The sequence below is a fragment of the Euprymna scolopes genome, chromosome 2 (assembly GCF_053919585.1).
Source record: "Euprymna scolopes isolate OS-2025 chromosome 2, ASM5391958v1, whole genome shotgun sequence".
Taxonomy (NCBI): Eukaryota; Metazoa; Mollusca; class Cephalopoda; order Sepiida; family Sepiolidae; genus Euprymna; species Euprymna scolopes.
The window spans coordinates 32704753-32731228 of NC_136483.1; the positions used below are offsets into that span (position 1 = coordinate 32704753).

The 26476-nt window shown below is 32.0% G+C and overlaps 1 protein-coding gene across 1 annotated transcript in view; it reads right to left on the bottom strand.

Moving 5' to 3' along the window:
• LOC145290610 (uncharacterized) overlaps positions 1-26256 on the bottom strand; it is a 50808-nt gene extending 24552 nt beyond the window's left edge. The window contains exon 1 of the mRNA XM_080136498.1: positions 25700-26256. The gene's annotated coding sequence lies outside the window, so the exon portion shown is untranslated. The remainder of the gene's footprint in view (positions 1-25699) is intronic.
• Between the last annotated feature and the right edge of the window lie 220 nt (positions 26257-26476).

Genomic DNA, 26476 nt, shown 5'->3' on the forward strand with positions numbered 1-26476 from the left:
ATCTTTTTACCTATTCCGATACAATTACCGAGTCTGTTCTATAGTTACGATTCCGGCACAATTACTGCTTTCAATTCCGATTATTTTATCTTTAAATATGTAAGCATAGAGTTTCGCAAACGTAAAATATGTGAGGCTATCTTTAGATTTTAGTTTTACTGATATAATAAAATCACTGAATATCTATCATTTTATCATTAGTAACGTCAATGGTAAATTAAGTTAGAAAAAAACAATTAAAACGATACTTTTTTTTTTTTTACAAAGTAGTCACCAATTATCAAGGCCCAGAGGCCACTCGAGGATAAGGGTTAATAAGCATACAGTGGTCAATAGGACAATGTCATAATTGTTGGCAGTGGAAATTTGGTAAATTGGATTACTTAAGGAGAATGGCACATCAAGAACTTGTCTACATTGGACCTGAAGACGACCATACTATAGTCAGTCTGAAAGCAGGCAAATGGAAGAGAGTTCCACAGGTGTGCAGTTCCAAGAAAGAAACATTGTTCATGGAGTCTACATTTAGGTTTAGGCACAGATAAACAGTGGGGGAAATCATTGATAGTGTTTTCAACTAGACGAGTGTTTCTTGTAAAAGTTTGGCAAGGAGGGACCATAGATTGGAGCTCAGATGAGCACCTGCCATGAAAATAACGATAAAGCAGAGAGAGGCTCACAACGTTTCTTCTGTAAGAAAGAGGTTGCAGAGAAGAGAAAAGGGCATCCCCTACGGCTATGAAATCTATTTTGAACTCTGTCAAGGCAGGATAGGTTAAATTCTTTGAATAGTACTCCTTATTTGCAATCCTCTAATCGTATTGGCCTTAGTAAGTGGCGATTCATCAATAAAAAAAATCTTTTTATTTTTAATTCTATCAGTTTTCAATTCAGATGAAGCCTGTGGTCTATCTTAAATTAATGGTCTACTTTCCATATGTGGTCTATCTAATATCTTAAATTAATGAATCATACATCATATCAATTTTGAGGAATTCAAATTAAATTTAAAAATTCAAGTTTTATTAAAAGTACTAATAGGACCAATATGTAACGTAACTTCAATCACCCCCCCTCCGTGTCCGAGTGCCTTATTCCTCTCTCTGGATGCAGATACATATAAATTGAGTCGGCATAAGGGAAATAACTGAAAAAAAAATCCGAAGTACATCATAATGTTAAAAGATGTGCGTATGCTGGAGAGCTAAACATTTTTATTTAAATTCTAGCTGATAGAACCAAAGTCATGTATATTTTTTTTTAAGTTTAAATCATTATATATTGGGTACAATGTAATAATCAATAGAGTATTGGCTCTATAATAATAAATATGAAATCTGCATAAACTAAAATATCATATTTACGCATATTTTATGACTGGGCAATGCCGGGTGGCTTGCTAGGATTAACATAAAACATCCGGTATGATGGAAAAATCTTTCATAATTTTGGGAGACCCTCCCTCCCTTCCTTCTCAAATATCCATTCGACTTTTCTTTTATGAAGGAGACCTAGGGAAACAAAAATCCTCGTTCATTTTAGTGTGATTCAGATGATGCGAAAGATTTACTTAAATTTTTACAATTTTACTCATGAAGCTCAAACTCTACATAAGTTTTAACTTATTCTAAACCTATAACTTCAGTAATGCACGGTTTATTTTGAGACGTTTCTCATCTTTGCAGTATATTTTTGACTGCTTTGAAGGATTTAGTAGAACAGACCCCTTCCAGTTATAAAAGGGTATAAAGCTATCGCAGTATTGCAGGTGCTCCAACTTGTACCTAACATAGATAATATATTGTCACCGTTGTTTTTATGTTATCTTTAAGCCTATAATGGAGTTAATGTGTGGAGTGAAAGGCCCATCCCTCTCCAGATATTTTAGGACTCCATTAATAGTGTACACCTTCCATCCAAAATGATGAGAACGGTCACACTCGTTATTTATCTTTATATTTCATATGAAATTATAGAAAGAAGTCAGTAATTTAATTGTTCATATAAAATTATAATTTCTGGCAATTAAGAAGAAAAAAAAATTATTGACTTTATTATAGAGTGAAGGATTTCTTTCCAAATTCATTTCAGTCTGGGATGGTTGTCTGGCTTACTATTTGCTTTGAGACTATTAACGTGTTCGAAACGTAGATAGGTCCACATAAATATTGTGCAAATGTTTATATAATTTTTACTTATAAATTTCCGGTTATATGTATTATAATCAAAGATTAAAAAGGCAAACAAAAAAAAAAAAGAATTTAACGAGGTTTATATAAGAGTGCTCAATAATAAAGCGAGCAAGATATATATTTTTCATAAAAACAGTTCTATTAACATCGCTACACAATCATGACAATGTTCGAGTCAACAGCCACGAACAACTAAAGACTTCATCAGACGATAATAATCCTTCCTTTTGAAAGTTCAAATTTGTTATGAAAGGTTATCGCCTGATGAAGTCTCCAGCTAATCGCAACTATCGAGCGAAACACCGCCACGACTATGCAGCGATACTAAACAAAATGTTTATATAACTGGTATATGATTACTAGGGCCGTGATAACAGAACACTCCCTTCATCCCTCCAACTCTTGGGCACATATCCGACACAGACACAGTCAGCCGGGAACCACATCCGTCTATAACGGATATACACTCATTCGTATTATTTGGATTCTTCAGGCTACTATTCTCATCTTGAGTGTCATTTTCACAAAGTTTCGGTCAATGTAACATTCGATCTTTTTCAGATGTATCTTGTTAAACTCGGGAATGTTTTAAAGAATCCAAACAATACAAATAATCAATCCTAATCGCAAAAATTCAGAAACCTAATACATTTTGCCATCCAAAAATAAGTTTTAAAATATCCGATTCCGATACCTCGAAAGTTCTGATTTTTCTCATTTCCCATTTCTATTAATCGTCCAAACTAATCTCTTTTTTCTTTTTTTTCTTTTCTTTTTTTTTTTTTTCTTGTTATTCCATTTTCTTTTTCTTTTTGCTGGAGATGGAACATCCCTCAGGATGGCAGATATTCATCCGTTATTTCGCAGAATCGAATCCTTAAGTGCAATTGTTTTTACATATCTAGCATTTGACTCAACCAGTATATTTGCTTTTGACGTTTTTGAAGTTCGTTTCCGCGAACTCGGTAACTCTTATGATTAGTGAAATCATTTAAATCTTCCAAAGATTCCACTTTTCGTACATAATGTCGTATTTAGTTCTCTTTTCTTTATACCATCAAATATAATTCACTGCCATACCCAGGACGTACTTTATAACTTATAATAGATAGTACCTCACTGTTTGTATCTGGGATTAATGACAATTTAGAGGTAATTTGACGCCACTTATGGCTCGAAAATTAGTGTCTCATTATCGAATACAGTTTTATAGTATCGGCAGGAAAAATTGTCATCAATTGTAATTATTTGTTAATTATATCGAGAACCCATTTCTATTTAACTATATTTGATATGCTATTGCAGTTGTTACTTTTACAGTTAAAACGTAACACATTTAAGCATTTTTCCATTTCATTAGGTTGATCTAAAATATAAAATGGTAAACAGTAACAAAAAATAGAATTATTAAATAATAACGGATGTATTGAAACAAATATTTCAATTTCTAATGGCTTGTGCTGCTGGCTTAACAAATCTTCTGTCGATAAAACTGTCGGGGTTTTATCCACGCTTGGAATATTTGTCTGTTTAGCCACACAAAAGAACTGTGATACAATGAAACGGTTTATATATATATATATATATATATATATATATATATATATATACATATACACACACACACATATATATATATATATATATATATATATATATATATATATATATATATATATATATAGTAGCAAGGTGTCCCGACGTTACCCGGGATTGAATGAATGATGCTTAACGAAGGTTTCACACTCCCATATTTTTTATTGTCATCGAATTTTTCAATTGAATCGATGGATTGTTTGCTCTAGTTTGAGACCCATCGCGGTGCACCGGATCAAATACCTCTAAAAGTTTCCAATACATTGTAGTCTACATTGCACTGTAGAGAACCTACTGTTGATTTTATAAAATTATTTTTTATATATAATGGCGTGAATTTAAGTTTAAAATGAAAACGTCAAGTACCATGGTTCACTAGTGCTTTAAAGAGAAACATTCATTTCGAAAACGCCTCTACCATAACAAAAAACCTATTGTTGATTTTATATGTTGAGCCTTTCTGCTTATGTGTTAAACAGACTTCTCACACGCACGTGTGATGTTAGGCTGTATAGAGTGCTAACTTTGGTCAAGATTGTCTGTTTCTTCTTTAATTGGATTAGTTCAATTCTAGATAATCGATACTTATCAAAGACATTCCGATACAAAACCTATCTAAGAACACTGCCAAACACATAAAGTACCTTCGTGTAAAATATCATAAAAATCATACAGACAGACATACCTGCATACATACATACACACATATATACATGCATACATACATACATGATGATTGCAACGTCTTGTCAGACGAGTGCTACTCCCCCAGACACTTAAAGTCCATGAGCCCAAAAATGACTTCCATCGCCACAGGACCATCTTTATAGACAAATGCCTGAGGGAGTAGCTATACACAGATGATGTTACAGAGGCTTAGCTTTGTACGACAGCTAAGTCTCTCTCTCGGTTCAAAATGTTGAGATCCAGCAACAAGCAAGAGCAAGAGAGCCAGCAACAAGTTAAACTGCAGACCAGCTTAATGCGGGTACTGGTCTCCCGCTTTATGTTTTTTTTTAATCAGAGATTTGCTTCTCCTAGAATGGTTGCCTTCACCACGGCTTACAGGAGCCCTCTCCACCCCAGCACACACATACATACACACAAACACACACGGAGCTAGTTGGCCGTTGACCCCGAAAAAGGGTTCATTCGCCCTTTGAAAGGTCTTGTTTTTAATCCTTCAGGGAGACTAGCCGCCATCCTCACCAAACAAATCTGGTGAGGGAACCAGTTTAGTCGCCGGTGATCCAACCATGTGGCAGGTAGTGCTGGGTTACATGCTACCAGTAGCATATGACATGACCTGACTATAACATACATGCATACATACATGCATACATACGTACAAAGTTACATTTATGTAATAGTAAAGATACATATGCACCTATAGAGAGAGGCATAATACCATAGCATATACATAGGAAAGATAAAATACGCCAAACGCTTATGTTTCATTCCGAATTAAGTCATTGGCTAAATAGATAAAAACACTTATACGCACACACACACAATACACAGACACACAGATGCATATATATATATATATATATATATATTCTAAATACATATATATATATATATATATATATATATATATATATATATATATATATATATATATATATATATATATTCTATGCTAAACGATCTAGACTCCAAAAATTTGTTTTCAGGTAAAAAAGTCAAACATATTTTTTAGATTTCGTATTTAAACTTGAAAAAAAAAATTTTTAATCAATTAAAAAAAAAAATAGAAGATCCTATTCCTAAAATATTTCTGATAGAGTATCAACTGAAAGTTTTAATAATCAGTTTCATAAATAACTAGGAAGAAAAAAGAAGAAATTACGAAACTAAAGCTTTTGTTATTCAAACGAATGTTTTCTCGTCGTACAATAATATAAATAATCAATATAATTCATTATACCTACATCCATTGAAATGAATAAGTTATTTTCTTAGTGAATTTTAATAATATTTTATGTCAAATAGATAATAAAGAGATAGTAATATTCAATGAGTATTATATATATATTAAATCAATATATATTAATTTGACAGTTCACATTTCCATCCAGCTAGGAAATACTAACGCACTTTTAAAGCTCATTGAAGGTAACGTGTTATTTGTTAATTATCAATTTATTTAAAATTATAATAACGTATAATAAATAATTTAGTGTGTTTATATGAATATAAACTCAATGTTCATTTAGTTAAGATTATAATATTCAGATTAATCTGAATTCATATTTTAATTTTATTTTAACCATACAATGTGGTATATACCTAATAGGTAATTATAATGTTAGATACTAAAATCAACTTATTCAATTTATTTTTTTTAAATCTAAGCTTTTTAAATGAACAAAAACTATGATTTAGATAACCTCGTTATAATTCTCATATTTTCTGATTACTGGAAAGCGATCATTAACATTAATTCCAATTAGAAGTTAGTAGAAAAATATTATATTCCTTATTAAATCAAGCTAACTATGGTTATGCCTAAGTTCTGAATCATTAATAACATTAATTTTCTCATTTTATAGTTATCTGAAAAGAATTAATTTCTACTTTACTTGTTTGAATACTATTTATATGAGTTTAAAATAGGAAAGTATATGCTGTATACTGTATTTCAAATTGAACAAGTTCTTTTTTTTCTTTTGTTAAATATACATTTATTTGCTTTACATAATATCGACCACTTTAATCTATTTTATTATTTTTGACTGATTCTTTAACTTATTTATCGCAAGAGGTAAGAATTTTCCAGACTCAGAATTTGACGGCATTTTGAAAGCGCTCAGGTAATTTCTGTATTTTTCATCAAAAGTATTTTCAGTTGATATGACATGAACTTTAGTATTATCGATCGTTATTACGTAATATTTATATATCATACTTGAAATCAAGCAATTTCCTCTTAGTGGGCAATTATTCCCATTATGACAACTTCAATTAGTTTCGTTGCATTAGTCGTAGTCATGAGAACATGAACGTTTGCCAGTTATATTTTAGTATTATTGTATTCTATTATAGATGCAGCTAGACTTTTGGAAGTAGAAAAATGTTTAATAGTATTTTTATTAGAGAGTTGACCCAATCTACTCTCTCTCTCTCTTTCTCTCTCTCTCTCTCTCTCTCTCTCTCTGTATATATATATTCAAGTCCAATGTTAACAAATTCCTAATGAACCGCCCCCTTAAGTAAACACTTCATCAAATCTCCACACTAACATAATGTACTTGCAATAACCCTTATCCCTGAGTGGCTTCCGGGCCTTGATAAGTGGTGATCACTGTGTAATTATATATATATATATATATATATATATATATATATATATATATATATATATATATATATATATGAACAATGGCATTTTACATTTCAATGACCAAATATTTTATGACACTATCGCTTCCCCGGGAGGGTTACTTGATTGAGGAACGTGTTGGGAATGAAACCAGCTCCCCAGGGAATAAACGATATTCAACGATATTTAACGATAGGCATATGTACGACACATCAACAAAAACGGGTCGATATGTCGTCGGCTATAACTGGCTGGCATGGGTCGCTTCTTCATTGCGTCGTTACAGGCATCTTCCCATCGTTGGCATTAATGGCATGCTGAAATCGAACGTGTGTGCAAAAATTGTGAAAAAATGCACTTTTATAAAAATATAATTTATTTAAGATTTAACAATGAGGAGCATATTTTTATAAAACCAGTTGAAATCAGACGCATGCTATGTCGCGTCTGCCGACCCCAGAATGCAAGCGTCAAACTGTTTAAAACAATGAAATTATATTTAATTCTCTCTATCTTCATTGAAAGAGATAAAGGGGGAGTAAAAGAGAGAAATAGAAAGTGAGAGAGATGCGTTTTACGCAATGTTTTGTTTTTGAATGCTTCGTTGACGACTTCTCCCGGTTTGACCTTCCAAATTTTAAGGTCTTATATCGTTTTGCCTTGCTTCAATATCATAAACTAACTCTCATTCTTGGCTTGAGTCATAGCAGAACATTTTCAAAATCACAAACACCTGTTTAACGCATTTACACCGCACAAGTGCAAATCAAGTTAGGCACAAGGTTTATTAATGTAGAAGCCCCCAGCTCCCTCAAAAGGGGCTACGTCATTGTGCCACAATTTATTCATATTTGACTTATTGAATTAAAAATATTCAATATAACTCTTGACAATTTTTCGTGCAAACCAGGAATAAATACAGAATTCCCAGGATCTTTCGCTAATGCAGTTCATTAGAAGATTGTCAGATACGGTCTGGAGAAAAATGCTAAAATCCTGTTTATTTCTGGTAATTACATTTCCATAACCCTTGATATTGCCGATATCAATCAATGTATAATAGAATTTTAACTATAATAAATGTATTAAATTAATGTACATTAATTGACTCCTGTGTTCTATTCTTCGTAACCTAGTTGGCGTTGCCCGGGATTCATTAGATGCAGATTTCAAATTAATTTGAATCAAAAATAAAATAAAAGATAAAGCCAAGCACAAAATTAAAAAATAAAATAAATAAGTAACTCGTGCATATGTGATACATACGTACATAGAAAACCAAGAAGATCATAAAATTTTATTATTATAGAGAAAAAAATTATGGAAAAATTTTCAATAATGAATCAAATGATATAATAGACATTAGACATATTTAAAACTGCGAGTTTTTATTTTATATTTGGTTCATTATTTTATATTTTCGCCATCGTTACAATCTTCCTAACCGGAATGATACTAATTTTAAAGAAATTTAATCCAGAAATATGGTCTATTCTAAAAGAAAAAAAAATGATTCCCAGAAGCAAATATCAATATGCCAATATGCGATGCGATTTGGGTCGAAATTCTAAAATATGGCAAAAAATCCATTTAGTAAATGTAATATAGGTAATTTAGGAATTTAAGTTTGTGAATTCCTAGTAAAACGCATTGGTCGGAAAACATTTTTTTCTGAAAAACTAAATGAAATGATGGTTGCATTTTAGTGAGCAACACCCATATCCGCTTTATATGTGTGCTTTAAGAAGGGGAGGGGGCCAACAAAATCAAACAGAAAGGTACTGTTTCAATTATGAGGTAAGTTATTGTTAATATGCTTGCATCTATATTTGTATACTAAAGAATGCAGTCAGTCAAGTGTTTTCTTAGCTAAGTTAAGAGAGAGCGAGAGAAGGGCGGAGGGAGAAGTAAAAACTGACTTCACTTCAAAATATTATCGATAGTTAGATTTGATCATGATTTAATTATGCACCTTTAGTAAAAAAATTATTAACGTCAATGAAATTGTGAAAAACTGCCATTATTTCATATATATTACGGTATATTACATTACACTGGCCAACACATTTTTGGTGCTCAATGTCTTTAAGCTGATGTAGACTAATTTGGCAGTGCTGATTTCGAAAATTATATTAATTTTTCTCATTAAGTCAAGTTGTTGAGATATTTGCTATTAGGCGTGTTTATATATAAATATATATATATATATATATATATATATATATATATAGTAATTTATAAAATATATATGGCGATTAAGCTACACTGAATATTCGACCTTTCATCCACTATAGGATTCGTCAGGCTTATGCGCATAAGCCTAACGAATCCTATAGTGGATGAAACGCCGAATATTCAGTGTAGCTTAATCGCCATATATATTTTATAAATTACTAACTAGCTCTACCTACGTATTGAGCACTGTTGAAGTAAATACTTAAAGTTTACGCATAAATCTATACTTTCGTATATTAATTTTATGTGAGTAAATGAAGTAGTTATATATATATATATATATATATATATATATATATATATATATATTAGCTCCATAATTGCAATTATAGGTAGTTATTATGATGTATGTTAATTGATTACAACATCACAAACCTTAAATTAAAAGTCAAACTTTCTATACAACGAGTTGGTAAGAAGTGAACACTTAGTAAATATGCCTACCGATTGTAGCATGTTTTTTTTTTTATTTCTGGATCAAAGTAAGGTTTATTCTCTTGATGTTAGGAATGCATTTATAAGTCAGGCAGGAAATAATTAAACTGCATTATTTTACTTTCGTTGCAGATTTTTGGAGCAAAAATAAAGCATGGCTACATCATCTCCTAGGCGACGTTGTTTGTGTTTTTCTATATTTGCGAGGAATACATGTTGCAATCAAACAGGAAAGGAATCAGTGAATTGGTGAAGTGTGCTTATCTTACTTAGTTCAAAGTGATGATGGGTGATCAAGATAAGGCATTGGTACTTCATATTATATACAAGCAATGTGTTGGACATCTTCGACAGTGGAGAAAAAAAGATAGAAAGTCACTCTGCTTTGGTATTCCAATGACCTGGCGTGAACCGAAAAACCATTTCGATGACTGTTATTTTGTGCAGTCAAAACAAAGGGAATCAACTGGAAGAACGGGAATTCGTTAGTTTATCCAAACCTCAAATCTGCAATTAAGTCAATTCTACACGGCAATGAGAACTTAATGATCTGACTAGAGATCTCAAGCTTTTCAAAGAATCTTCTGAAGCTTTAGTTTCAAGACTCAAAGAAAAATATCTACTTAGGATGGAACTCTCATACCCTTCTACAGAAAATGTCATATTGAATTCTTGCCATATTTCACTCAGGAAAACAACATAGTATATTGCAACGAGATTGTCAGCCCGCTGCAGTAGCTTGGTGTCAAACGGTATTAATCTCAAGATTGGTGCCTCCTATTCACATGAAGCTTGGCATCGTGAAACAGATTGTGAAGGCTCTTGAGAAAGATAGCGACTGTTTCAAATATATTTGCATGAAATTTCCAGACCTAACCATAGAGAAATTAAAAGCTGGAAGTTTTTATGGACCCCAGATTCGAAATTTAATGAATGGCTAAAATTTCTGTAATTTTATTAATCCCGCAGAAGTGAGTGCCTGGACGGCGTTTACGAATGTAGTAAAATTTTCCTTAGGAAAAATAAAGACGCCAAACTACAAAGACTGTGTGCAAATATGAGCATCAAGTTACATTTTTGGCACAACCATCTTGCTCGTTTTCCTGAAAATCTAGGTGATGTGAACGACTAGCAAGAGGAGCGCTTCCGTCAAGATATCAGCGACATGGAAGTTCGCTATCAAGGTCGTTGGTATGCCATCATGCTTACAGACTACTGTGATCTATCAAGCGCGATAATGTCAGAGCCCCCCTCCCGCATTCTGAAAAATTAGTAAAAACGCAATTTAAGGATAATGATATCTATGCTAAGCATTTTTACAACTTCCAACTTTAATTGCGAATATTTTGGTTAAATTTTATGAATATGTGTCTTAAAGTTACATAAAAATATTGTTTCTTCGATTTGCCTGTTTTTATTGTAGCTATCAGCTCGGTACAGAGGTGGGGTATACCAAAGTAGAAAAACTAAACCTGATAGAAAAAAGTGACAGCATTTCTAGAATCAACGCCCTTAAATAAGGTAAAAACATTAAAACCATATTAATTTTTTGTTAGCCGGTGTTAAGGGAGAAAAAAAACCAACCCCATCAAAAACAAAACTCTATTCGAAAAAGATATGGGGAGAACGACAGAACCATAACAGAAATGCTGAATGGCTAAAATACATGAAAGAAGAGCTACAACATATAAAAGAAGGAACCGTGAATGAAATCAGCAAGGAGTCCCTAAAGAAAACCATACAAGTTCTCCAACACGAAGGAAAAAAATTAGCCACCTGATGTACATGGACGATCTGAAACTTTTCGCAAGGACCGAAAATGAACTAGAGACACTAATAAACACTACCAGGATCTTCAGCCAGGATATCCAAATAGAATTTGGTATAGAAAAATGTGCACTAATAGTTATAAGAAAGGGAAAACTGGAGACGATAGAAGGAATGAAACTACCCAACGAAGGAGATGAGGGCACTAGGGGAACAAGACGCCTATAAATATCTGGGAGTTCTGGAAGCAGACAACATCAAAACAACAGAAATGAAAGAGAGAATTGGAAAGGAATACCTCACTAAACGAAATTATATAGCAAAAACCCAATAAAAGGTATCAATACATTGGTAGTATCATTAGTAAGATACACTGTTCATAGGGTGAACCAAAGAAGAACTGAGACAGCTCGATCAGAAGACCAGAAAACTCATGACACTGCACAATGCACTACACCCGAAGGACGATGTTGACCGACTCTGCCTGAAAAGGAAAGCCGGCGGGCGGGGACTGGTACGTATAGAAGACTATGAATAACACAAAAAAAAACAACTAGAAAAATACATAACGCAAAACACTGAAAGGATAATTATGGCAGCCAGAAACACTGAAAAAAAAACAACAAAACAGAAAACAGAGGGACAAAGGATAAAACAAGAAAAAAATGGAAAGAGAAACAACTACACAGAAGATTTGTAAGGGTGACAAAAGATGAGAATAACGAAAACACTTGGACATGGATAAGAAAAGGACACATAAACAGAGAAACTGAATTCCTAATAACGGCAGCACAATATAACTCGATAAGAACCAATCACATTAAAGCGAAGATCGACAAAACACAAGAAAAAAGCAAATGCAGACTCTGTGTACAAAGAGGCGAAACGATAACCCATATACTAAGTGAATGTCGCAAACTAACCCAAAAGGAATACAAGAACAGGCACGACCAAGAGAGAAGAGAAGTACACTGGGAATTGTGCAAACAACAGCATCTCGAACACACAGATAAATGGTAAAAACATAAGCCAGCAACAGTAACTGAAAACGAGACTCACAAAACCATATGGGACATGGATATACAAACGAATAAACCCATCCAAGCAAGAAGACCGGATGTCGTAATAATTAATAAGAAAGAAAAGTCCTGCCAATTCATAGACTTTCCTGTTCCATCTGACCATAGGACAAATATCAAAGAAAAGGAGACACGGAACAAATACACAGAGCTAGCCAGAGAACTGAAATGGATATGGATGATAAAAAAAATCAAGATAGTATCTATAATAGTAGGAGCACTAGGAACAATTCCGAAAAATTTGAAAACAGAATGTGAGAAATTGGAACTAGAGGAATGACTGGAAAGATACAATGAATAACAATAATGAAAACAGTTGAAATATAAAAGAAAACCCCTTGAATGCGGGAACTAATACACATGAGTCACACGCGCGGACCAGACGAACTACTGCAAAGACAAAACATGAAGAAGCGTTACATGGAATCAAGAATATAGAAGATACTTATCTATAAGTTCCCTATCCCTCCCCGATCCCCTTCAGTTACCCAATCACCGCCTCCCACAAAAAATGATGCCAAATAGCTGAGAAGGGTCAAAATAGATGGAAGGCCGAGGAGAGAGCACTGATCAGACCTCCGTTGCTCAATTGCGAAGAGAACTGGGACATTCGGGGGGGGGGGGGCTTATTGCCACTCAAATTCTAGTGGAGATGAATGGCCACTGCTAGCGAGAGATCGATTGTGAGCGGCTGTTGCGAAAATGCAAATTCATTTGCAAATGTTATCAGAAGAGGTGGAGAGCACTGGAAAACTGGGGAGACTTGTTGTCACTCAGCTTCCAGAGAACACCACAAGCTGTTTTTAATGAGAGATCCTTTATGACCTGTGTAAAAGCTCCTTGTGATCCAATAATAATAATATATATAGTTGTATTCCATTTTGTAATTATAAACTTCTTAAAAGTTGGATTATGTAGGTGTTAAGTTTGCGATAGTTTAAATTTTGTGTTTGTGTGTGAATTTAAACTGTATTGTTTATTTTTACTCAAAGCTCCTTTAGACGACTATATATATATATATATATATATATATATATTATTTTTTAAATATAATTATCCACTGACACATGTTTCGTCGTCCACGACGAATCAAAGTGGCTGAATCTAGCGAGATTCGAAATCAGCACCTCGTAATAAGAAGCCTAAACCTCTACCACGCGGCTAACCTCGCCGGACTACTAAATGTATCACTTTTACTTAGATGTTTTTATTTGTTTTTGTTAGCGATACTTTCTTGAATGAATTCAAGTATTTATACGAAAGTGCATTTTTACCTAAATGCTTGTTGGGAATAATTTTCCCATTGACCAATCTGGTACCCCCTTTCGTGGACGATGAACCACGTGTCAGTGGATAATTATATTTTAAAAATAATATATGCCGCTCCCCATTAAAGGGAGTACCAGATTGGTCAATGGGAAAATTATTCCCAACAAGCATTTAGGTAAAAATGCACTTTCGTATAAATACTTGAATTCATTCAAGAAAGTATCGCTAACAAAAACAAATAAAAACATATATATATATAAGGTATTTTAAAATATGTTAATACGAGGGTCGCTCCAAAAGTAATGCCTCCTATTTTTATTCCAACCGATTGGATCAGAAGGGATTGTCAATTGCATTGTTATGATGGCTGAATTATGCATTCATGGTCTGAAACTTTCATCTCTCTGTTGAAGATATTGACGATGTAAAACTCTAAAAAGCAATCCTTGTCGTTGACCTGTGTCAAAATCAGGCACATGTCATTGAGTTCCTGTCAAAAGTGTATTGAGAATTGTGGTGACTATATTGAAAAATAAATTCTGGGGCACTAAATGTAGCTCGATTTAACAGCACCGTAACCGTCTTCGTAACTCTTCAACTTTTAAGTTAAAAAATCAGAGGCTTTACTTTTGGAACGATATAATGGTGGAGAGAAACAAAACAATAAAAGTAAAATTCACAAAAATTCTTTAACTTTAAATTCTTGTTTGCGAAAACACTGATAAATAATAATAATAAATTACTAGCAGAACCCGTAGAAATTCCACGGTAGTTGAAATATTTTTGAAACACAGTATAAATAAAATAAATAAAAATAAAATAAAACAAATAACGACGAATTTGAAACAATTTTTAGAAAATCATTTCATAACCTTTTAAAACGTAAAAGAATTGATTTTAAAAATTAAAAAAAAAATTAATGAAAATTTAGGATTGATATGTAGTTTGCTTGAAGCATTGTGTGGGATAGGTGTGTTGCAAACACATTGTTTTGTTTTGGGTTTTTCTGAATAATTTAAATATAAATTATAAAGGAACAGATGTCAATTCACTTGCACATTTTTTTTAAATTTTAAAATGAAACTATAATCAATAAAAACTTAGTCTTCTATCAGCATAACTTTATTTAATTATATAATAAAATATCCAATTTAAAACCGTAAACAGACAGCCATGTTTGTTTGTTTGTTTTTTGTTTTTGAAAATTTTTGGATAAAAATTGTTTTAATGATTTTTAAAATGTGCTTCAATTGCCGCTTTAAACCGTTCAGTGCTTTTTGTTTGTGCGGTGTTCAGCACAACAGAAAAAAAATTTCCCCATCGAGCATCTCTGATGTGATCCCTGATAACATCCCGGTAAGCCTTGTTGTAGTACCTTGTCGTTTTGAGCCGTGGCTCTTCAACTTCGGGTCGAGAGTTTAGGGTAATGTTTATCATTATCACAGCGTGATCAGAATTTTCGAGAGTGCAATAGTCATTTGTTACACAATCTTCAGAAACGGTGGTCAGAAATATGCCCAGAATTGAGGCCTGCTGGTCCTGACGATCTGGGAGACGAATCACAAACAATCCTGTCTCTGTTAATGAATGTGATATAGAAAAGTTATGCTACCAGATATGTTATTGTAGTTAGAGTAGCCTAGTCAATTAGAGTCACCAAATACATTTACTTGGGCGCTAGTGTCTAGGGAGCGTGCTACATATATGCTGTATACCATGTATACAGCTAGCAATCACCGCACAACACACACACATTATATATATATATATATATATATATATATATATATATATATATATATATATATATATTATGTACAGAAAGTTGTTAGAGGAGACAAGTCATTGGTACCGTCGGTTTCAAGCCCGATGATTAGGACTTGTCTCATCTAACAACTTTCTGTACACAAAATACAAAATATAAATACGCTCTTATATTTCGGATTTTCCTTTTAATGGAGCACTCTGCTGGATTTCTTTTTCCAAAAAAATCTAATCATACATATATATATACATAAACACACAAACACACGCACACACACGCATATATATATATATATATATATATATATATATATATATATATATATATATATATATATATATATATATGGTAAGATATGAATTTTTCAGGCTTTATGAGTTATTATGGAAAATTATGTCACGCTTAATCACCATATATATTTTAATAACTTACTACCTAGCTCTACTCACATATTGAGCACTGTTCAAGTAAATCAAGGTAAACATTGCCCCCATGCGTTTCGTTTACGCTAAAAGAGAATAAAATCTAGGTTTATTTTCGAAAGGCTCGAAACTCTCACATTCCTTATCGTCCTCTAATCCTCACGTTCCATGAACAACATTTCTTACAAAAGAGAAAATAATTCCTATTTTCTTAGTTAAAATCTATCTATCTAACACTTATCTTTGACTAGCTTTATTTTTTGACCATCAATTGGTATTTTAGATCCTTACATCAAGTGTTTTTCTGGGGCGATGTTTGTATATAAAAAAACTCTAAGTTGTTATATTGTAAAACGGACCAGATGAAACTAAAGTCTTGTGCCAAAGTAAACTGCCTCTAATTCATTTCACTTTGTTTTTTGTTTTTTTGTTTTTTGTTTTTTTTTGGGGGGTTAATAATCTACGTAGTTTATATGCCGTAAAATAGACGAAAGGAAACGAGGTCTAGTGGCAAACACAACTCATCAAATACTGTCTGTTTATTTTGGTAATCGTTCCCTAATGTGTTAAAAGGATTATTTGTTCCCTATTAGAATGGGAGACATCTGTAATTTGTGTACAGCTTTGAAAATGCTGAACAAATACTCTGAGACGGTGAGATGGTGAGATCAAAGGTAGACTGGTCAATATTCCAACCAGAGTAAGCAATTGATTTGATTGAAAACCAAGCGATTTCACCGATTTCGATGACAATAAAAAATATGTTGGTGTGAAACATTCGCTGATATCATTTAATTCCGGGCAAGTATCAATATAATAAGAGTATCAATAAAATAAGAAAATGACAATATAAAACTATATACTAATGTATAGTGATTTATTCATTTATTCAATAAAGAGAGTGCATCAATTGGGGTATAGTATAAATAAAACTCTTTATATCATGGTATTTCGAAGCCTAATGCTTCTCATCAGAAGAAAAGAGAAGATGCTAGGTAACATAATAGGAGTGAAAGGTCAAACGATTCTTGCATTAGGAGTGAAATAATTGTGCCGTGAAAAATAAAAGCAGTCTCAATATTTTATCTCTCTTTTAATATCAATGTCTGAGCGAGAAAAACTCATTATATATATATATATATATATATATATATATATATATATAAAATGTATATGGCAGTAAGTAGTAAGTTATAATATATATATATATATATATATATATATATATATATATATATATATATATATATATATATGCTGTTGTAGCATGGCCCTTACTTTAAAATTGAATTTCTACAGTTCAAGCCTCTCGGATCCATACGTTTTCTAGTACTCCGTCGTAAAGGAACAACCAAAATATTAAGAGATAAATAAAAATCTGACTCGGCATGTATTCCTTATTTAAAACAGTGTATTTTCCTTATATTTTCAAAGTCCTTTCATACACACGTGCTTTTTAAAAGTCTCTGTCTTCGCTACATCACACCGGCGCCAGCCAGCGCTTTCTCGCAATTGTATTAACACGTCCATCTTCCCTGTCAAGAAACTTGCTCCTCCTTCGTCCACGTGGAGTATTTTTCTTTCCTTTTCTTGTTATGCAAACTCGCGCACACTTGCTAATTTGCATACATGTTTTAACGTCTGCTGCTGCTAGTATTTTCGCTAGTCAGCTATGCTTCGGCTACTTCTGATATTTTTACATGCGCCCATACGCGCTCTGTTACACTATTTCAGAAAAATCGATTTTAATCTTAAAATTTTCTAAAACTTTGTTATTTATTATTTTAATCATGCTAGCAACGAACGTTTCAACAGATTAGGTATGAAGATAGGATGATAGTGCAAACAATGTTCAAATACACGAATCAAATTGTCAACCGGTTTAAACAGCAGACAGATTTTAATAACGGTAACTAAAATTGATTAAGGTAATCAAGTAAGGTCCAACTAGCTTATTAATCATATAGATAAAATTCTAAAATTTAGCGGAATATAAATAAATCAGTTTTAAATTAAAAGCAAACGACATTGCGTGAGGTAGCTTAGGAGAAAATTAAAAGCAGTCGCCTGATCTTTACTTTTCAGGGGAGGTAATTCTAAATGGTTTCATGGGTTAATGGGCCATAGAAGGAAATATAGTTCTGTAAGATTATATATATATATATATATATATATATATATATATATATATATATATATATATATATATATATATGACTGACAGTGAGATCACATCGACAGTAGGATTAAAACGCCAAATTCCTGTCACGTATAAAAGAACAACGGTTTCCTCATATACTAAATATGTATGTGCTATTATTGTGCTAAAATTAACTAATTTGCATACTGTTTTGTAGAGGGGCATCTTATTACTTTACTGTTCGTTCTCATTGAATCAGTGAATAAATTAAAAATGTACTTAATCAGTTGTAGACCTATATACTTTTAAGAATAAATATTTTTCTAAAAAATAGGAAACTAATAATCAAAATTAATTTGCATATACTAAAAGAGGGATTTTTTAATAATATACAACTAATATATACATTTTTTTCTGGAAAATAACTTACATTAATAGTTCAGTTATGTTAATCAGTTTGAGTTGAATGTGTTTTGCATTCCTTGAGTAATGTTATTTTAACGACTATATAAACATATTTCCATCCCATCATCACAGGGGGAAAAACTTATGAAGAATTACTTATTAGGAACTTTTCATATTTCTCTCAAAGTATTCAACAAGCGAATCCTCTTTTTTCGCAAATAAATATATATTATTAAATAGTGACATATATGTTTCATGTTCACTTAAAATCATCAGTGTGGCTAATATAACTGTACCGCTAATTGAGCGGTTTGAACCTTGGAACTGATTAACTTCAATCTTACATTTTTAACCAGTCTATCACTGTTGCAGTTATATTTAAATTTAAGAAAAATAAACCTTGTATTTTATTTATGGAAGGAAGAACGAGCGTAACGAAGTAACAGAAAGAAATAAAATTAAAGAAAATGAAAAAGAGAAAGAAATAAAATTAAAGAAAATGAAAAAGAGAAAGAAATAAAATTAAAGAAAATGAAAAAGAGAAAGAAATAAGAAAGAAAATAAAGAAAATGTTGCAGGAGATAAGAAATAAATGGGGAGCCTTTTGGCCAAGATCAAAGTGTAGTATCTGTTCTTCAGATGCTGCCCTTCCATTTCTTGTTCACTTTCGGTGGAGGAGAAGTCCTTCACGACTGAGACAATCTTTTATTTTTGTACCTTTTCTCCACGTTAAAAAAACGACCTGGTGTCTAACTCTGTCCCGTTGGGTGGGGCATAGTAAATAGGTACTTATAGATGAATCTGTTATGACGTTATTTTCATGTATATGTAAATTAAGGCCGTTAGCGTAATAGAGATATGAAAACAGTGCAATAAAAATCGAGACTTATTTTCAATTCTATACAATTTCCAGGCATTTCACATCCCAAAAAAAAGAGGAAAAAATAAAGGGGAATAAAAAAAACAGAGTAACTACCAATAATTAGACCGATATATCCACATAAAAGTTGATATATATTTGATAGTTTAATGAATAGAACAGTGTGACCTCAAAGTAATTGTTTTAAATTTAAATATAATAAACATATTTGCTGAAATGTTCACAAATGTATTTAACAAATAAAGATTCAGATAGTATTTCTCTAACATTTATAGTAAATATGTTATTAAAATTTCATTTACAATTTATGAAGTCGAAAGTAACCTAATGAATGTCTCACTGAATACATGAGGATTTATTGCAAGTTGAGGGAAGAAAGGAAAAAAGACTTTCGTACGGCAAGAGGACGGTTTGACACTGCCATTTTATTTTTATTTTTTGTTCCCTTTCGATTTTATAAATCGATAATAAACCGAAATCATTTTTTTAATCGGCACCAACATTGTAGAGGGAGTCACGAATACTAAGTATTTATTTAATTTTTTGTTTGCTTTGGTTTAGTATTGTATATTTTCTCACATTTTGTAAATTTGTATTCCGATTGTTGGGACGCCTCGCCTTTAATTTTTGTTTATTTAAATGTATTCGTTTCTTCATATTTAGGGTTATTTTTAATAACATCTTACATCCATATCCTCGTGCGAAGATTAAAATCAAGACATAAGGCTACTACATTTTAAGTCTAGAATTATTATTCCAATTGTAAGCAAAATTCTTATTCCAATCGTGATACGCAATTATATTCGTAGTGTCGCCCGTAATAAGGATTGGATTTTTAACCTCTAGAAGACTATCATTTAGAACTGGCAAGTGCTCGACTAAGCTCCAATCTATGGTTCCTCCTTGCCAAACTTTCATAAAAAACACTCGACTAGCTACAACCGTTAAAAACGATTTCCCCCACTCTGTATCTGTGCCTAAATCTAAAACGCAGATTACATGAACAAAGTTTTTTTCCCGGAACTGCCCGCCTGTGGAACACTGTTCCACTGGCCTCCTTCACGGTTTAATACAACATGGTAGCCTTCAAATCCAATGTAAACAAGTTCTTGTTAAGCCGTCTCCATAAATAATCAAATTCTACCCAATTTACACCATTAATGATTACTACACTCCAACCTTACATTCATTAATCCTTATCCTTGAGTAGCCTTCGGGCCTTGATAAGTGGTGATCCCCAAGTAAAAAAAATGATTATTACTTATATCTGTTATACTAGGGTGCCTTACTTATTGCTTAAGACTTCTACTTGGCTAGAATTGATGGAACTATAGCAAACTATCCCTCGTGTATTAAATAAATGGTTCCGTTCGAAATTCCGTACAGATTCCCGAGTTCAACAAGATACACCTGACGAATGTTGAAGCTTACGTTAATCATCTTCATCTAAAAGATACCGAAACCTAATTCCAATTAATTGCAAATTGTACTTGTATGTTCTTGCAAGCGTGAAAGTTTTGACTATAATTTAAAATTTAAATAATATAAACAAATCTAAAACTATAGTTTCAAAAACTCAGTAAATATTTTTATTGGTGCAATACGCTGATCCGATTTTCTATTTAATAAAAGCAACTTTGGAATCTGATTTAGCTGAATTATGGAATCATTTCCAAAAATGTCATACTTTATTCGGTTATCAAGAATGAAAAGATTTGCAGTGCATGAAGCAATCTTCGACAAATGCAAGACCAAGACTGATAATAATCGTTTATACACAAGAATGTATCAAATCTGTGCTGGATTTATAGGCAAACATTAAAATTGATAGAAAATTATTTTGCTGTGTTTTATCATTCTGATTATTTAATTTAAATCAAACAAGAATCATAAGACTTTTTGTTTATTTGTTTATTATATATGTGATAATATTAAACAAAAAACAATCATTTTGTATAGTATTGGTTCTTTTCGTCTATCACTCTCCCCCTCTTTCTCGCTATATTTAAATTATAACACTTATAAGTTTACGTATTATTCACAAGGTTATTTTTTATTTGTTAAATTTGGAGAAGAAAATTTCTGTTAAGCTGATAATTAACAAACTTTAAATATAAATAAAGTAATACCTAAATGCGATATAATTTATCTCAGTGCCAGTATTAGTTTAGTTTGCTCGTCCGGTTTCGAACATTACTTTAGTCTAGCTACACTGATAAGGCGTAAAGATGACGAAACACGTGTGCGTGAATAACACACACATATACACTTTTTCAAAGAATGTCAGATACGCATACACATAAATGAAAACAGATACACATATGCATAAATACACGCGCATAAATCCTCAATTTAGAAAATATAGAAAATCCGCAATGATACAACTGTAACGATCAATCTTATTTACAGATAACAACAGCTCAATACTTGTAGGGCAATTTCAAAGATTGAAAACATTTTCCGGAAAATGTTCCAAATAAAGAACATATACCAAAGGCAACATAGTTGTTTACAGCGGATTTCAACGGAATAACCCGACGTTGCCCGGAACTAAACGATAATCAACGAATTTTTCACGCTACCATATTTTTATTGGCATCGAAATCGGTAAAATCGGTAAAATCACCCATTTTTCAATCCAATCCAGAACTCCACTGCGGGGCACCAGGAAGAAATTTCACATCCCCCACCACAGTGACTTAATCAACAGTACATTGTAGAGAACCCATTGATCATTTTATAAAAAATATTTTTATATAATTACTTGAACTAAAGTTTAAAATGCAAATGTCAAGTATCATAGTCCAATTGTGCTCTAAACAAAAACATTCATTTCGAACTCGTCCCTGTCTTATCAAAGAACCTACTGTTGATTTTATATGTCGAGTCCTTCTGCTTGTGCGGTGATGAAACTTCTCAAATGCACTTGTGATGTTAGGCTGTATAAGGTTGTTAACTTTAGTCAAGCTCGGACTCTTCCTTCTTTAATCGAACTTTTTCGATTATCGATTATCGATACTTGCCAGACGCATTCAGATACAAAACCTATCTAAGAACACCTCCAGACATATTAAGTATATTTATGTGAAATTAAAAAAAAACATCGGCCCAGCTGTTTCGGAGTCCATAGAAAACGAACTCATACACAAACACACACAGAGATATAGACAAAGTGCATTATATATATAAGTAGGGATTATTTATTGTACGACTTAAAATAAATGCTGTTTTGAAACAGTTGAAACCAATATAACTTTGTGTGTGCTCTTTATTTGGAATTGATTTAATTTTTTTTAATCGTCGAAATCTCTCTTATATATATATATATATATATATATATATATATATATATATATATATATATATATATATATATATATATAAATTGGTATATTTAGGCATCATTTTTTCATTCAAGCAAATATTATTAAATGCAACGAAGACACTTTGCTTTATGATTCTTTCTTTTTTTCGATTTTCCATATAATCTTTTTCGTATGCATGCATAACGTAGTAGCTATTGATTCATGTTTTAATTCTTAGCAGCAGAGTAACAATAAATGATAAGATGATTCGTGGACGAATTATGGAACTTTTATTAATATTTTTGATTTTTATATAAATAAAAATCAAAAATATTAATAAAAGTTCCATAATTGTTGATGTCACGAATGCTTTCGATTCATCCACGAATCATCTTCAGGTGTTGAAGTAAAAGTGCGAAGGAGCGAAAATGAGAATTAGAAGTGAAAACTAAAATATACAGTAAACGGCGTTAGGTGATGATAAGTGAAATTACTCGTGCGCCACCACTGAGAATCGAAACCCAAACGTTTAGCTTATCATTTATTGTTACTCTGCTGTTAATGACTGAGTTATGAAAATATGCTTGCTGCGAGGCTAAAAATTAAAACATGAATCAATATCTACTACGTTATGCATGCATACTCGTAATGCCAGAGCGTTCGATCTTCACCTGACAAATTTCATTTTTTTTTAATTTCCACACTTTTGTACAGATTTTTCCGGGCTTAACCCCAAGTGGGTTCAAATACCTTATATATGTAGTTTCATGTGTGTAAACCAGAAACTGACAAAGAAGTTTGGTAGGCAAAATTACTTAAACAAAAATATATACGCATACATAAATATATATGGAAATAGTTTTGTGTTTACTATACATTTTTTACGCAAATATTATGCAAGTATAAATCATGTAGAATATCTGCATGAATATAATTACACGTAATAGTTAACTAAAGATGATCATCCCATAAGAAAACCCGAAAAAAAATAATAGGTAATTAATTAAAGTTAATGTTTAAAAGAATATGCAAATTAGCTAGATCTTTTGCTAATGAATGCAATTCCACAACCCATATATAACAAAGTTGTATTTTCTTTTTAAATAAATGGAAAAAAGGTTTTTAATATGTATATCAATACAAATAAAAACAAATATGTAGGAGTATATATATATTGACGACTGGAGTTGACACAAAGTCAGTAAACGTGAGAAAAATCCAGTTCACTCAGAAGAGATACTCTGAATTGATACCTTATCTTTGCAGATTCTCCTGGAAAGTTATATTGTCTTTTAATGGGAAAGGAATCCCTAAAGTCATGAAACTTTTAAATAAACGTTTTTGTTTTTTTTTTTACTTTTATCTTAATGCTATTTAAACTATAATTAAATTAAATAAAATTTTAAAGGTTCTCAGACTTTAATCAAATTTAGGTTAAACTACACGAACGTTTCGAAACGTTTCTAAATTCTAATTTCGCAGTTTTCACTATTCTCGTATTTTTTTTTCTCCTTTTTCTTTTTGTATTGAACGTCCTGATATGTTACGCTTTTTGAAGTGGTTATTTTGGAAGAAAGAATTCTTACTGATTTAAACTTTAAGCAACAGACTGAAAATTATATCAATGAACATAATTTGCATTACCATAAACTTAAATCCTTTCAAAATCCAAACGTCAATCGTATGAACTTTATTTCCACCCAGTCTTTAGCAGAGCAGCATGAGCATTAATTTCTTTGCATCAGACCGACTGGAGGTTCTGAGTGCCTAACATTATTACGAACCAGTCCTGAAAGGGGTATTCTAAAAAGAAAAAGTGAGATAGTTACCATAGTCAGGTACAACCCGAAGGCCTTGATTTAATTAGCTACTACACCTAAGTGTATTGGAGAGCGTTACTCCTTTCTCGGATTACTGAACTAAGCCTAGATCCTGGCTTTACACTGCTGAATGTTTAGCATGAGAGTACCAAATACCATTTATAAGTCTTTGATACGATTTGACCGATGATGGAACTCTTATCAACCGGTTTGCTAGTGAACACTCCTATCGTTATGGCAAATTGGTCGGTAATTGGTATTCGAACTAGTTGTAATATAAAAGGTATATCTCTATATTCATGTGTATTTATACGCGGTCTTTAGTATAACTTTAAACTATATTCTTTGACAAGGTGCCAATTTGGTAGCTTTGAGGAGTATAAAGTAATTCCTTAGTTGCCATTACTTCCAGCCCCACTTTAATCCAGAGTAGTGGGAGTATCTGGCAGGACCCCATCTATAAGTTAAATAGACTATATACATATAGTGTGTAGTCTATTCATCTACAACATATATGCCAATAAAACAAATTACTGTACAAATAAGTTTTATATAAACTAGAATCTATTAAATATTTGAAAATATTAAGAACTTGAAGCATAAAGATTTTTACCAAACAATCTGGATTCGTCACTAAATGATAAAAATTGGATTAATATGTCGCAAAATGAATCAATACAGAATTGCTTTCTTTTATAAACCATGATCAGTTCTGTACTTATTGCTTGCCTTTTGAGGACAGATTGATGGACATTCGTGGAAAAATACAGTGCAACATTCTCACTAACAAATTACACTGAACTATCGATCCATTGCCAAGTTACTTTTACCTGGACCATCTCCGCAGAGACCTAGGTAATCATTTTTAACGTGAATTGTTTTTAGTACATATGTTTTAATGACTGCAAAACAACTAAACAGCAATCAATAGATAGATAGTTATATTAACTAGCTATCTATTGATTAATGTTTAGACGGATAAAACGATAAAGTTTTAAAAATGTCATTCAATATTAATTTTTAATTTTAAAAAATACGAGCAAAAATTGGAATTATTAACTTACCTGATTTTGTGAAGAAGTCTTTGTCTAAAAGTTAGGAAACTAAACAATTTCTGATAGAAAAATGATATCAGTATCAAGTCCTTGGAAATTATGTTCCCCACCTCGAAGTGCAAACCACACCAAAATAAATGTTAAAAGAAGAAAGAAAAAAATTATGGGGTGGTGGTTAAAACCCGCCCACAAAATCTAAGGGAAGTAACTCTCTTAATTTTTTTCTTTTTATCAAATGTAATAGATTTTCTTTTCGCAGATGTATTCTATTTCCCGTTGTAAACCTGGATAGAAATCCTAACTTCGTAATCTCATGTTATAAGCTTTCAGTAGAGAATAAAGTATGTTGTTGAAAGCAAAGGTTTCACTTTCATTAAGTGTCCTGGGCTTTTCTCTACGGTTTCGTCTTTAATAAATAAAAATGAAATTTTAAACTCTTTCTGTTTTGTTTTGTTTTTTAATTTCTTTTAATTTTTTTTCTTTCTTTTCTTTTTTGGACAGCTTATACAGTATCGTCTCTACTGAACCGAATATTCTAAATATAGGACTGACTTTTCTTTTTTATTCTCCTTCTTTGTTTATTTATTTGCTTTTTTTTAAAAAAAAAACCTGTTTTTCCACATGTTACCACAAAATGTGTCCTTTGTTGTCATTCGGAGCTCCAATGATTACACCCAACCTCTTTCGTTTGGTTATGAAAGTGACGCCTTAAAAATTTACCCTGTTGAAACATTGTTATTATTTGCATTGACTCTGTTTAATTTAGGCGTCAATCACATATTCTTA